We start from the raw sequence: 12,040 nt of genomic DNA on the forward strand, positions 1-12,040 counted from the left end.
TTTTACAGAAAATAGTATTAGTTCATGTAAGCATTATGTGGCTGATAAAGTGTTATTAAAAGAAATAAGGATCTATCCCTATACACACTTTGATTGTATTATAGTTTTAGTGATCATTCATTTTAAGTAATTTTTAATTTTTATCTATAAGTTTTACAGAGTGTAACAGAACTCTATTTCAAAAGTAAGGTGTAAAATATTTCAGTATAATTCTCTTGTAACTTGTTGATAGTTTCTGATTTTGTAGTAAAATTAAATATTTCTGCAAGTGGTATTCGTAATAAAATATCTTGTTTTGTAAACTTTCTTGTTATACCATCGTCAAATGATCACAAGCATATGCAGTTATTGCCCCTGGTTTTTAGTTAACTTGAGAGCATTGCTTTCTGATAGTTAATATATTTCAAATTAGCGTTGTACTATTTTTGTTGTTTTCTTTAAATTATAACCCACTATCACATTATTCTATAACTTTAGAACCTGATTTTCTAATGCAGATGTAGTTTTCTTAATTCAAATAAGCAGATCACAGAAATTTAGAGTTGGAAGGAGGCTTAGAAATCATGAAGTTCTCTCTCATTTTACAGATAAGGAAACTGAGGTATCATGATCTTGTAACTAGCCTGAAGTCATATTGCTAATTAGTAGCAAACTACTCACTTTTGTTCATTTTCTTGGCTGCCACGCTAAAGTTCTGCCTACCAAAGTAAAGCAGTTGCATGTATGTGATAATGTAATTTTTTCTTAATTCATCTTTTATTGAGGTAACATTGGTTTATAACATAAGTTTCATGTGTACAACTGAGATAACATGATTTTAAGTGTTTGCTTTTTGTATCTCTTCAAGTAGAATATAATTCAGCTGTTTTAGAAAAATAGAATTTGATTTATTATAAGAAAAATATGTGTAATCAGAAGTTTTTTAGGTAAAGATCAGTTTTACTGAGGTAGGTTATTTGATAGTAATTAAACAAAACAAAACAAGAAAGACCAAAATATCCAGCAGCCACAACTGGTTTATTCATTAAATTCAGTGCATAAGATCACCTGTTTTGGATCTTGTCTGTATAGTAGCTACATACTCAAGTTTAAAATTTCAGTTAATTGTAAACTTTGCTAATATTTTTAACAAATAGATTTATTGAATAAAATAAGCTATGAAATGGTTTAGTTTCATTTTAAAAGTTAGTCTAAAATTGTAAGTTATAATATCTAAAATATCTAAGTGTAAAAGTTTGTTAAATGTTATGTTATCAAGTTTGTTAGATAACAAATTTGTAGTTAGTTTCAATTAAGCTTTGTAAGAGATGAATTTTTAATGACTTTTTAATATAATACAAATGGCCATTTAAAATTTTCTTTATAGAATGATGAAAATATGTAGTTTTTTTTATAAATTATTAAAATAGAGAAGTATATAAATATCATTTGAATAGTATCCAGATGTTCTTTAATAATATTTATGATGATAGTTTAGATAACTAAACTAGAGATTCCTTCAAAATAGGGTTATTTTTATTGTTATAAAAATTTCTGTCCTGGCATTCAAAAAATAATACTCAGCAGCAATGCTCATTCTCTGCATATTGCTAACCAATTAGACCTTTGCTCATAAAGCATTTTTGTTTCAGCATTTCTGAATTCACTTGTGTTATATCCAGCCTTCTCCTTACAACCTAGATACGACATTGGATACTTTGTTACATATAGGTTAAAGTTGGATTAATACTGGCTTACAAGTACTGCTTACAGCCCATTATTTCAGATTTCTGCTTTTAAGTTATGTCAATTGCTACAGTTAATTAAAGTGCCACATATGCTGCTGTGCAAGCCAATTTAAAGAATAGGGCATGTATTTCCAGTTATGTGAGTTATAGAATGATTGTATCTTAACATGAGATCTGTCCCTGTAAGCCAGTAGTGTCCTGTAGCTCAGATAGATTGGTAATTCCTATTCCTTTTTCCTTTGCCAAACATCCTATTTTTTGCTTGTTTTTGGAGTGACAGAAATCTCTAAGTGTACCTAACTGATTTCCACACTTAGAATAATGTTTTACAAATAGTAGACCCTCTCAATGAGTGTTTGAAAAGTGAATTTGTCATTTATTCATATACAAAACTTGTCGATTTAAAAAATTTTTTATCTTCTCTCGTTATTTAACTTTCCATGTGACACTTTTGTCTCTCCCTGCTAAATTTAGGCAGCTGTGTACGGGCAGGAAGAGTATATGTTATTTTGTAAACAGAAAATACTCAGCAAGATACTATATACTTATAAATATATGATAAATGGGTAAATGGGAGTTTGAGTTCATTCTGAATAAACTTGGAGTAAGACATTCAAACCCTGATACCTACACTATTCTTAGTTTCATGCCTGAAGAAGTCACCTGTTGTGATAAATTCTGTGGATCAGGTGCAGAGAATAGTGTGCAAATAAAGTTGATATGTACAACTTTTTTTGTCTTTTAGACTTACTTTTTTATTATAGCTTAGTGGGTCTTTTAAACATATCACACAACCAACATAAAGACAATACTGGAAATATTAAAAAGAAAAAATCATAATCTCATTTTAATAAAAGGATTGATTTTAGTTTAGTATTGTTCTTTTTTGTTTTGAATATATGCATGTTGTATAATTTTTTAGGGTGCTATTCCTTGTTTGCATTTAGAGCAAACTAAATTCATAATTAGCATTATTATATTTCCTATTTAAAATGTGCACTATACCTACATCACTTTCAGGCTTTTGTAGAAGTGCTTTTAGAGCTGATACTTTTTCATTAGTATTAAAAGCAGCTCCATGCAAAGAACTGCTCCCCAGGTGTGAGCTATGAGTGGACGTCCATTCTCTTTGCAGTGACTGTCTCTTTGGAATTCACTCCAACAATAGCTTGACCTAGTGAAAATCTGTAGGGCTTCAGATTATTATACAAAACCCATCATTCACTCAGGCTTTTTGGAATGGTCTTGTTGATTCAAGGACAGTTTTGGTGACTAGATTCAGAGTTCAGTTTAGAAGTAGATTTCAATAGATTCATGTCAACAAGTAGATAATATAAAATGAAAGTGATGAGTAGGGGGTGTGTGTGGTAAAAATGAAATAAAATTGAAGGGAGCTATCTGAGATTGCTCAATTTAATTTGTTAGAAAGGCCTTTCAGGAGCTTGAAAATAATAAGTCTAAATTGGTAGTGATGTTTATTTTGAAAATAATGGCTTTATGCTTCATGTGACCTACTAAAGAAAGAAGGGAGAAATAGAAAACACTAAAATTTTTAAAAAATTCTTCACTGTAATGAATAAAAGAGGAGTATGATTTAGCTGGGATTGAAAAAAAACACAGTAGTTGTTAATCATATGCATTAGGAAGAAAGGAAAATGAGAGGAAAAAGTCAGAGGAGCTGTCTGTGAAGTTAAGCCCTGGATCTGAAGTTTTGCTTTCTGTGGAGTTTTACAATATTATCAAGTAGTCTTAGATACCCAGATCATATGCCAGCAGTATTTCTTATCCTTGCCCTCATTCCTAATTGCCACCTCTGTCTAACTCTTTGTTTATAAGTTGCTGTTATTAGCAATTTAGGAATAAAATGGGGATTGGAGAATTGACTTCAAATCCTTCCTTTATTCTTCTTTAGTGGCTAGTTTCTAGATAATCCAGTTTTTTCTCCCCTATATACTTTTATTTTTCTTTACCCCACCCTATATTGTTGGACCCAATTAGTAAAAGCCTACTCAAAATCAGTCACAGTATAGCTTAAATCATATTCCTGGTTTTGACTACCTTCCTTTTAAATCAGACAGGTGTTGCCAGAAACTAAATTGCTATGACTCGAATTTCTAATTAGCTGGATAAAGTAGTTTTATTTAGAAAAGTGATTTTTATAAAAAATTATTAAAAGACAGAATAGTTTTGCATCTCTTACTGATTCTTCATATGTGAAAACTTTTTTTACAAGTGAATATTATTTAAACATTGTGCATTTGAAAAGTTAAGATGTTTTAAGTGACTATTTGTCAGGCTCAATTTGGGTACTTATTTTCAGATACCTTAAATTCAACGAACTCTAATTTTGCAATATAGCTACTTTTTACTCTTTAAAAAATTTTATTTAAAGAAAATCTCTACATATTTACAAAATTAAAGAAAATGTTCATGATTGCTTCTGTCATATCTGATATCAAATCTCCTTAAATAAACTTTTTAACCATTCTACCAAAATTAAAATACTAAGTATGTAAGTTCGCAAAGCCTATTTTGGATAAAGAGAGAAAAGGTAGATAGCATTTTCTCTAGTTTCTAAGTTGGATAAATTCTACTTCAGCCTACTTAAATATTTTTATTGTTTGTGAGCCTAAAACATGTATAAGCCCTTTCTTTTACCTTATGTGTATTTAAATAAGCAACACTTCATATCTTCTCCATATAAAGTGAAATATTTCCTTAACACTAACACAGCACAAGTCAGTTCTCAGCCAAAGCAAATAGAAGAATGAATGCTTTGCTAATCATCCGTAACTAACGTGTGTATACACAGGAAAAAAAAATCAAATCTGTTTTTGACAGGAACCTTTTGATGGAATTAGCAAAAAAACCAAAAAAAAAAAAAAAAAACCAAAAAAAAAAAAAAAAACCCCACACACACACCAAAAAACAAACAAATGAAAAACAACAGAAAACCTTTTAACACAGGTCAGGCCCTTTCTAGTTTATGAGTTTAAAAATTATGTTTTTATTTTTTTCAATGCAGGCACACGATAACAAATCAAACAGTACGGGACAACTTTAACTGAAAATCAACATTCTCCTGCCCCTCTCTTTCTACCTCCAGCTCACTCCCTTGAGGCAGCTTCTTACAGTTGCTTCAGATTCTAATTCTTCTGGTGGTTCCCTTCGTGCTTCTAGTTCTAGATGATATATTTGTACTCTATTTCATGACTACTTCATGATTTACCGACTTCAAACAACAGGTATTGAATCTCCAATTCAAATTGTATGTGCCTAGCCAGCAGCACTGTAGAACCACAAATACTAGTCATCCCCTGCTGATTCCTTCTCAATAAAGTTCCTCGTGGGATTAGTACAGTTCTACCATCAAGCTCACCAGTATACCCACTGCCTCCAGTACTGGTCTAACTCTCAAGCTCATCTTTGCCATCTACTCCTGCTCTCTGATTCTATTCTACTTTTCTTCCTTGTTAAAATCTATTCTTTGCCTCTTTTTGGTATTTAAAGTTTGAATAAACCATAGATTCAGATTAGGAAAATTTTATATTTTTCCTCTTTAAAATATGCAAATTCATTAAAAAAAAATCTGTATAACCGTAAGTAATTGTCTTTTCTTCTGTTTTAATTTTTTCCCAGTGGGTCAGTGGACCTTCATAAAAAGTAGGTTTTCTGTCCTTCTCTAATAGATAGTAGCAGGGCATAAAGATTTTGATCTTAAAAAAATAGAACAGGCATAGCATAAATTTGACTCGATGGATTTTATGCTTTAAGATTTTAACATTCTTCTCAAAGGACTCTTAAAGTAATGTAAAGAGAAATAACAAATTGTGAAATGTCAATCTTTTCCATCCTTCTGCTCCTTCTTGACTCAACTGGTCTTTTTCTCTCTTTTCCCAACAAACCTCTTCAAGGTAATTCATCTCCATTCTCCATTGTTTACTGGTAGATAATTCCAATTTAAAGTGGTTATCATGATAAAAATGGAGCTTGGTATTTAATTTTAGGACTTGACTTTTAATAGGGTAGATCAGTTATTTCTAGAGATTCTAGTACTGATTTTAGTCCTTTTGAAACAGCTTGTTTGGACATTGCTTGGAAATACGTGTGAAACTGTGTGACCCTGTCTGAATCTTCCTTCTCAGCCTTATATGAATTACCTTTGTTAATTTCTGCTGTTCTGAAAAGCCAATTTTATCTCTAAAGTTAAGTCAGGATTCCTGCCTTCACAATAGGAATATTGGTCTTGTCAATCAAGACCACTAGGTTATCTTTGAATTGGTTTTTTTTTTTTTTTTTTTTTTTTTTGGTTGTCGTAAGAGCTATTGTTTTCACATTCTAGGTATAAAGTGCTTTGTGAGGCAAACTGACTGTACTCTGAGAATCTGGTGTCTCCTTTCTTAGTATGTACAGTCAGTAGGATTTACTCTGTTATTCTGCCTAATCAGGTATCAAAAAATAAATATGGTTATATGTTTCCTGTTTCAGTGCCTGTACTAGTTGTTTTTCATTTAACAGAATATATAATACAATGTATTGATAACTTTCTTTTTTAACTTTATCAAGTAACATGTATAAAATATATTGTTCATGGCACTGTACTGTTTTCTAAGGAATCAGTATATTCCTGATTTTAAATGAAGAAATATAATTTTTAATTTCTACATTTCCATGTCTTTAGGCTATCATATTATTAACATTTTAAACAAGAAAGAACTGATCAAACTTATTAGAAATATTGGGGTTTGCCATTGAAATGTCATGATCACAGAACATTTTCTTTCCCTGAATTTTTATGTATAGGGAGTTTTCTTCCTTAAAATAAGATAACTAAACTACTTCAAAAACAGCGAAATAAGAATTGTTTTAAGAAACTTAAGCCTATATTTACTTAATGCCCCACATATTTGAAGTTAATTTTTTTAAATACAGAAGGCAGTAGTAGTCATGCAAATGAACATGAATTCTGATACTGAAGTTACCCATGCCATTCCTATGAACTGAAAAACTACATTCAGCTCTTTGTGGAGGACAGGGTGGTTTGAGAAACTAGAAAAACAAATGTTAAATCTCTGTTTTACTTTTTTTTAATGTAATGTTTTACATAACATCTTTTCAAAAATTTTGCATAAGCTTGAATTTTTCCTTGAAATTAATTTTACTAAGCTTTCAGTAGTAAAACAGGAAAGTGGAAAATTTCCTCTTTTTTTATTAGTTTTTGAAATTATTTTTTCTTTTGAAAAGGAATAGATGGCCAAAGGTTAAAAAAAAAAACAACTAATACAGAAAAGTAAAAAGTAAGTCTGTCTCCCTACTCTTTTCTTTTCCTCAGAGAACTTAATTTTAGGTTTCCTAGATATATCTCCAGAAAAACACATGGCAGTGTAAGAGCATAATAATATTGATACCTTGCTTTTTTCATTTAACCATATACATTGATAATTTTGAAGTATATAAGAAACACTGCAAATTTTTTACTATGTTATTATTTTTCCCCACATAAGACTTATAATTTTCATTGTTAGAGTTTTTAAATGTAAAGTTTTAGTCACAAATGAATCATGGCTTATTCAAAGTCCTGTTGCAATTTAATACTTTGAATTCTATAGCACGTACCACTTACAAAGCACTTTCATATATTTTTTGTTACTTGATCTTCTCAAAAACCCTGTAAATAAAACCTAAGGATTGCATGTTTTGTTATGAACTTAATGAAGTTCAAATTTTTATCTTTCTTGAATACCTTTTTTCGTGACTTGGGACCTTTTCTAAATTCTAAGAACAGGCAGAGGCAGATCTTTTCCTTTGTCTTCTAAGTTCTCTCCTCCCCACCCCTCCCCATCTCCGGAAATACACATACATACATGCATACGTATTTTTTAAATCAATGAATAGAGGTGCACTTCCCTAGTTTTATCTTCCCTAGCTCCTGTGAAACTTCTGAGCCTTGTGAAAGGATCCTGTTTTCCTAACAAGAGACAAGCATTTAGGAAAACCTAACTAGATAACCATTCCTCTTTTGTCCTATGCAAGAATGTATTCTGACTGTTAAAATATGAGCATGTAAACATCATATGCAAACTGCTATTGGTTTCTAAAAGAAGTGCTCAAATACTGCTTACAGTTCCTCTGACTCCTGGCTATGCATGGCTGTTGGGTCAGGTCACTTTGCATGCAGTAACCTGGTGGTAGTTGTTGTTGCTTGTGTTATAATTTAGCACCAATAATGGTACTGGGCACCACACCAGACACAGCCCTACGGGCACAATTTGATTGGCAGAAAGCTCTTCCCATAGAATGGTAATAATTGCGTAAAAGCGAAAGGAACTGAATTGAAATTTTTATCAATAGTTAACCTGAAATAACCTTTGCTAGATAATGTTCTCCAAGTAAAAGTCTATTTAAAACTTTTGTTTTAAAGATACTACATTGTAGGGCCCTTAACTTTGCTGATATGTTTATGAATAAATAAATATATGCTAGCCAAGTGTGCTGCTAATATGTGAAGGACTAACCAAGTTCATTTCATTTAACTTTAACATAACTCATTTTGCATAACAGGCAAGCCTCTTGTCTTTTTAATAGTGGATGGAGGATACCTAGACACGAGCTCTTCTCATCCTACATCTACCTCAAAAAAATGAAAAACAAACACAAATCTGCAAATGAAAACCATAGTAGAACTGATGATAGAATTTAAACTCTTCTAGGTATTTGTTGATAAACTTGTAGCAAGTTTAAACTTCCTGGGCCTAAGTTTCCTTCCTCATCTGAAAACAGTGGTAATTGCATCAGCCTCACTTATTTAACAAGATGTTAACGAAGATCAGATAATTAACTCAAATTAGGTCACTAAACAAATGATAAAAATGGTTATTAACTTTGTTAGTGCTGTTGGAGCAACTGGTGTGAAAACATAGGTCATTTTTTTAAATAAAGGATGTCTGGAATATATGGAAATATGGAGGGAGATGTAAGTGGAATTGAAAGGTAATTTTTATTTCATAGAAAAATAATTATCTGTGAAAATCTCAATTCTTTTTTAATAGCGAACTGCCAGGTGCAGCCAATTGTCTGCTTCTTCTAAAGCCTCTTTTTGTATAGTGGTTGTAGTAGTTAGGAGTACAGGCTTTGGACATTCCTAGCTGTATAGTCCAGGGAAAGTTGATGAACCTTTCTGTACCTCAGTTTACTTATCTGTAAGAGAAGAATAATAACATACCTATTTCATAGGAGTGTTGTACATTAACACGTGCTTAGAGCGGTACTCAACATGTGGGAAGTGTTAAGTTATCATTACAGTCAGTTTTGTTGTTATTGATCTGACTTAAGCAGCAGTTAGAATTACAGAAATCCACAATCTGAGAAAGTTTGACCGTTTTCACCACAGGGAAAGGTCTGAGTGATATGTAGTCATATGGTCTCTCAAGTCTCTTGTATGTGTGAAAAATGGTCTTCAAGCTTTCTGTTAAATACTTGAAAGAAATGAACACTACATGTGATTAGGATTGGGCAGGTTCTACAATGCTTATAGAGAGCTGTGTAGTAGATACACCACACAAACCTTGTGTTATCCATTATTGCTTATTGAAGTGCTCTGTAATCAGATAAATTATTTATTTAAAATGGTGGTAATTTGAGGTGTTGAATCTTGCATTTTCACAATATTTCTGACTTGTGGCTGAAAATATTAATTGATCTTTATATTACCTCTTTTTTTGCTGCTGTATTTTAGAGAATTACACCTTAACTGTATGCGACCGTTCAATTTTAAAATGTAATGGTTAATTATGACTTTTCAACTTCAGAAAGTTTAAGATATTTTTATCACCCTGGAGCTGAAAAGTACTTTAAGAAGTCATCTACCAACCTTCATGCTCTTAGGCAAATCTGTACCTAAAACATCACAGAAAACTATGGTAATTATCTATATGATTTTTTTTAATCTAAAGAAAGTAGATTCTGCAACTTGCCCTGAAGCAAGCTCAACATCAACACTCAAAAATATTTATCTAAGTATTTAATTATACTGGAAGCTATGAAGTTAGGGCTTCAATATGAGGACTAGATACTTCTTTACCCTCACTTTTAATATTATTTTAGTTACCTGTAGGCAGAAAATAACTTTTAAAAATACTTAATACATTTGGTTCAAACTCAAGCAAATGTTTGTGAAAACTATGTTCCATGGCACCAGAGTCTGGAAGTACAAGAAAAGAAGTATATATTCTAACAATGGTATTTTATCCATACCCTTCAAGTAGGTTTGGAGTTGGCCATAAGAGTCACTAAAATAACTACCTGAAGGAGGAGATGAAGCATCCTGTATGGCCACCACATCTCCTTTAGCATTCACCACATTCAAATTCAGGCATATATTCACCACTTTAAAAGTCCTCATGTGGCAGAATGCAAAGACGCTCTTTCATCACACAGAGGTGAAAATATGCTATCTGTATCTTAGAAAAACTCAAGTACTCAATAGTTTTTTTATGCTAGTCATGTGCATCCCATAATTGGGTCTTTCATCTGTTTTCCACTTCTTTGCACAAACTGAATGTTCCTTGTTCCTTTTGTCCTGATGGCAGTGGTGATACTTGAATTTTAAAGCTATATGAATGATACTTTAACCCTAGATTGTCCTCGTGTATTCTGGTGTCCCTGAAAAATCTCAGTTACCTCATGTTTTAAAATGGTGTATTATGTCTCTGATAGTAGATAACCCAGCTTTCCTATGTTTCTTTAATGCTATTTGTAACACCAAATCTATATTGATCCTTTAGGAATGTCAATATCAGAAAGTTTTTTTTAATGTTATGAGGATGGTGATTTTTGGCTGCATGGTATATAAAAATCCAGGACTGTTTCCATTGGATTGTGTTTTAAAATTTAACAAGTGTCCAGAGACAATATAAACTGTATCACCGGAAAAAAAATCTAGATGTAGTTGTTGTGAAGTGACTTAAACCAAGTTGATTATTTGTAAATCTTAGAGGTTTTTGTTTTAGTTTTTTGGCAGATAGTGGTGGCCACCAAAAAGTTTCAAAGTGTTTGCAACCTTACTACCAGATTATAAAGAAATGACCACATTCTGTCACATACAGATTTTTTTTTAAACAAAAATTCATTCACATGCAGGCACAAAACAATTCGTAACAACCTGTTCTATAAGGCCCGCGCAGGAAGCTTTGAGCTCTTTTCATTTAGGCATTCCAGCCATCACCTTGCAGGAAAGGTTCAGTAAAACTAGATGCACAGCATTCACAAGGCAAAGTTCAGTTACTCTTCTAGTCTGCATCAGGCAACCAGAAATGCTCCCAAACCAAGGGCTAGATACAGGACTGTTAAGGGAACTCTGAGTACCATGTCTAAAAGTAAAAACTGTAGTTCTTTCTGGATCTTTATACCTTATTCAATAGTGGAGAATAACTATAAAACACTTTATCTAATCACAATTCCTTGATATTTAATTTTAGTAATGAAAACTCACTTCTAACATTCCTCTTGTTAACTAACAAGCTACTCATTTTACAAATAAACCCCAGTTTTTATATTCACTGTGCAATTAGCAGTGTCTCAAGTGTTGATCACATTATAGATAAAAGAAGAGCTGCCACTGGAGTGTAGTTGTCTGATACATTGCTCCCTCCATGTGAGTTCTGATCCAAGACAGTTGACTGCCCCTGAAGTTAAACTGATATAGTCATATCTGTCACAGCATCCGTACTGGTGTTCTAAGTATATTACTGACATAAGAGGAGTGTTATTAAATATTTAAAGTGGAAGAAATATTAGTGTAATACTTGTCATTTCCAATTTGTTTTAAAAATTTTTAAATATATGTTTAACACATTGAAAATGACAAGTATTACATATAATAGTATGAGTAAACTTAAGTGGCATTCTTTAGGATTATAGGAAAAGGATTGATAGAAACTGTGGTTTAGCAATTTTATAGTAGGTTTGATTTTAGAGTCACTTTAATAATTTTTTTTTAATTTGGACAACTTACAACTTATTTAGATATTTCACTTAAATGCTTTAACTTGCATTTTTATGTACATCTGGAACTTCCTTCTTTTTGAGAAGGTTGAGGTTTTTTTATTTAGATATTTTTAGAGGAATTTTAGAGTTTATTCTAAAATCAGTATAATAATTTTTATAAATGTTTTAAGTACGTATCTAAACTGATTTTTAATGTTGATTCTTTCAGTTTACATTTGTGCTACCAAACTCTCTTCCATCCAACCATCTAAGTTGGTTATTTTAGCTGACACGGTTTCTAATTAAGTCTTTGTAGTTGAGAGAGCTCC

This window comes from Camelus ferus, chromosome 15, assembly GCF_009834535.1.
Source record: "Camelus ferus isolate YT-003-E chromosome 15, BCGSAC_Cfer_1.0, whole genome shotgun sequence".
Lineage (NCBI taxonomy): Eukaryota > Metazoa > Chordata > Mammalia > Artiodactyla > Camelidae > Camelus > Camelus ferus.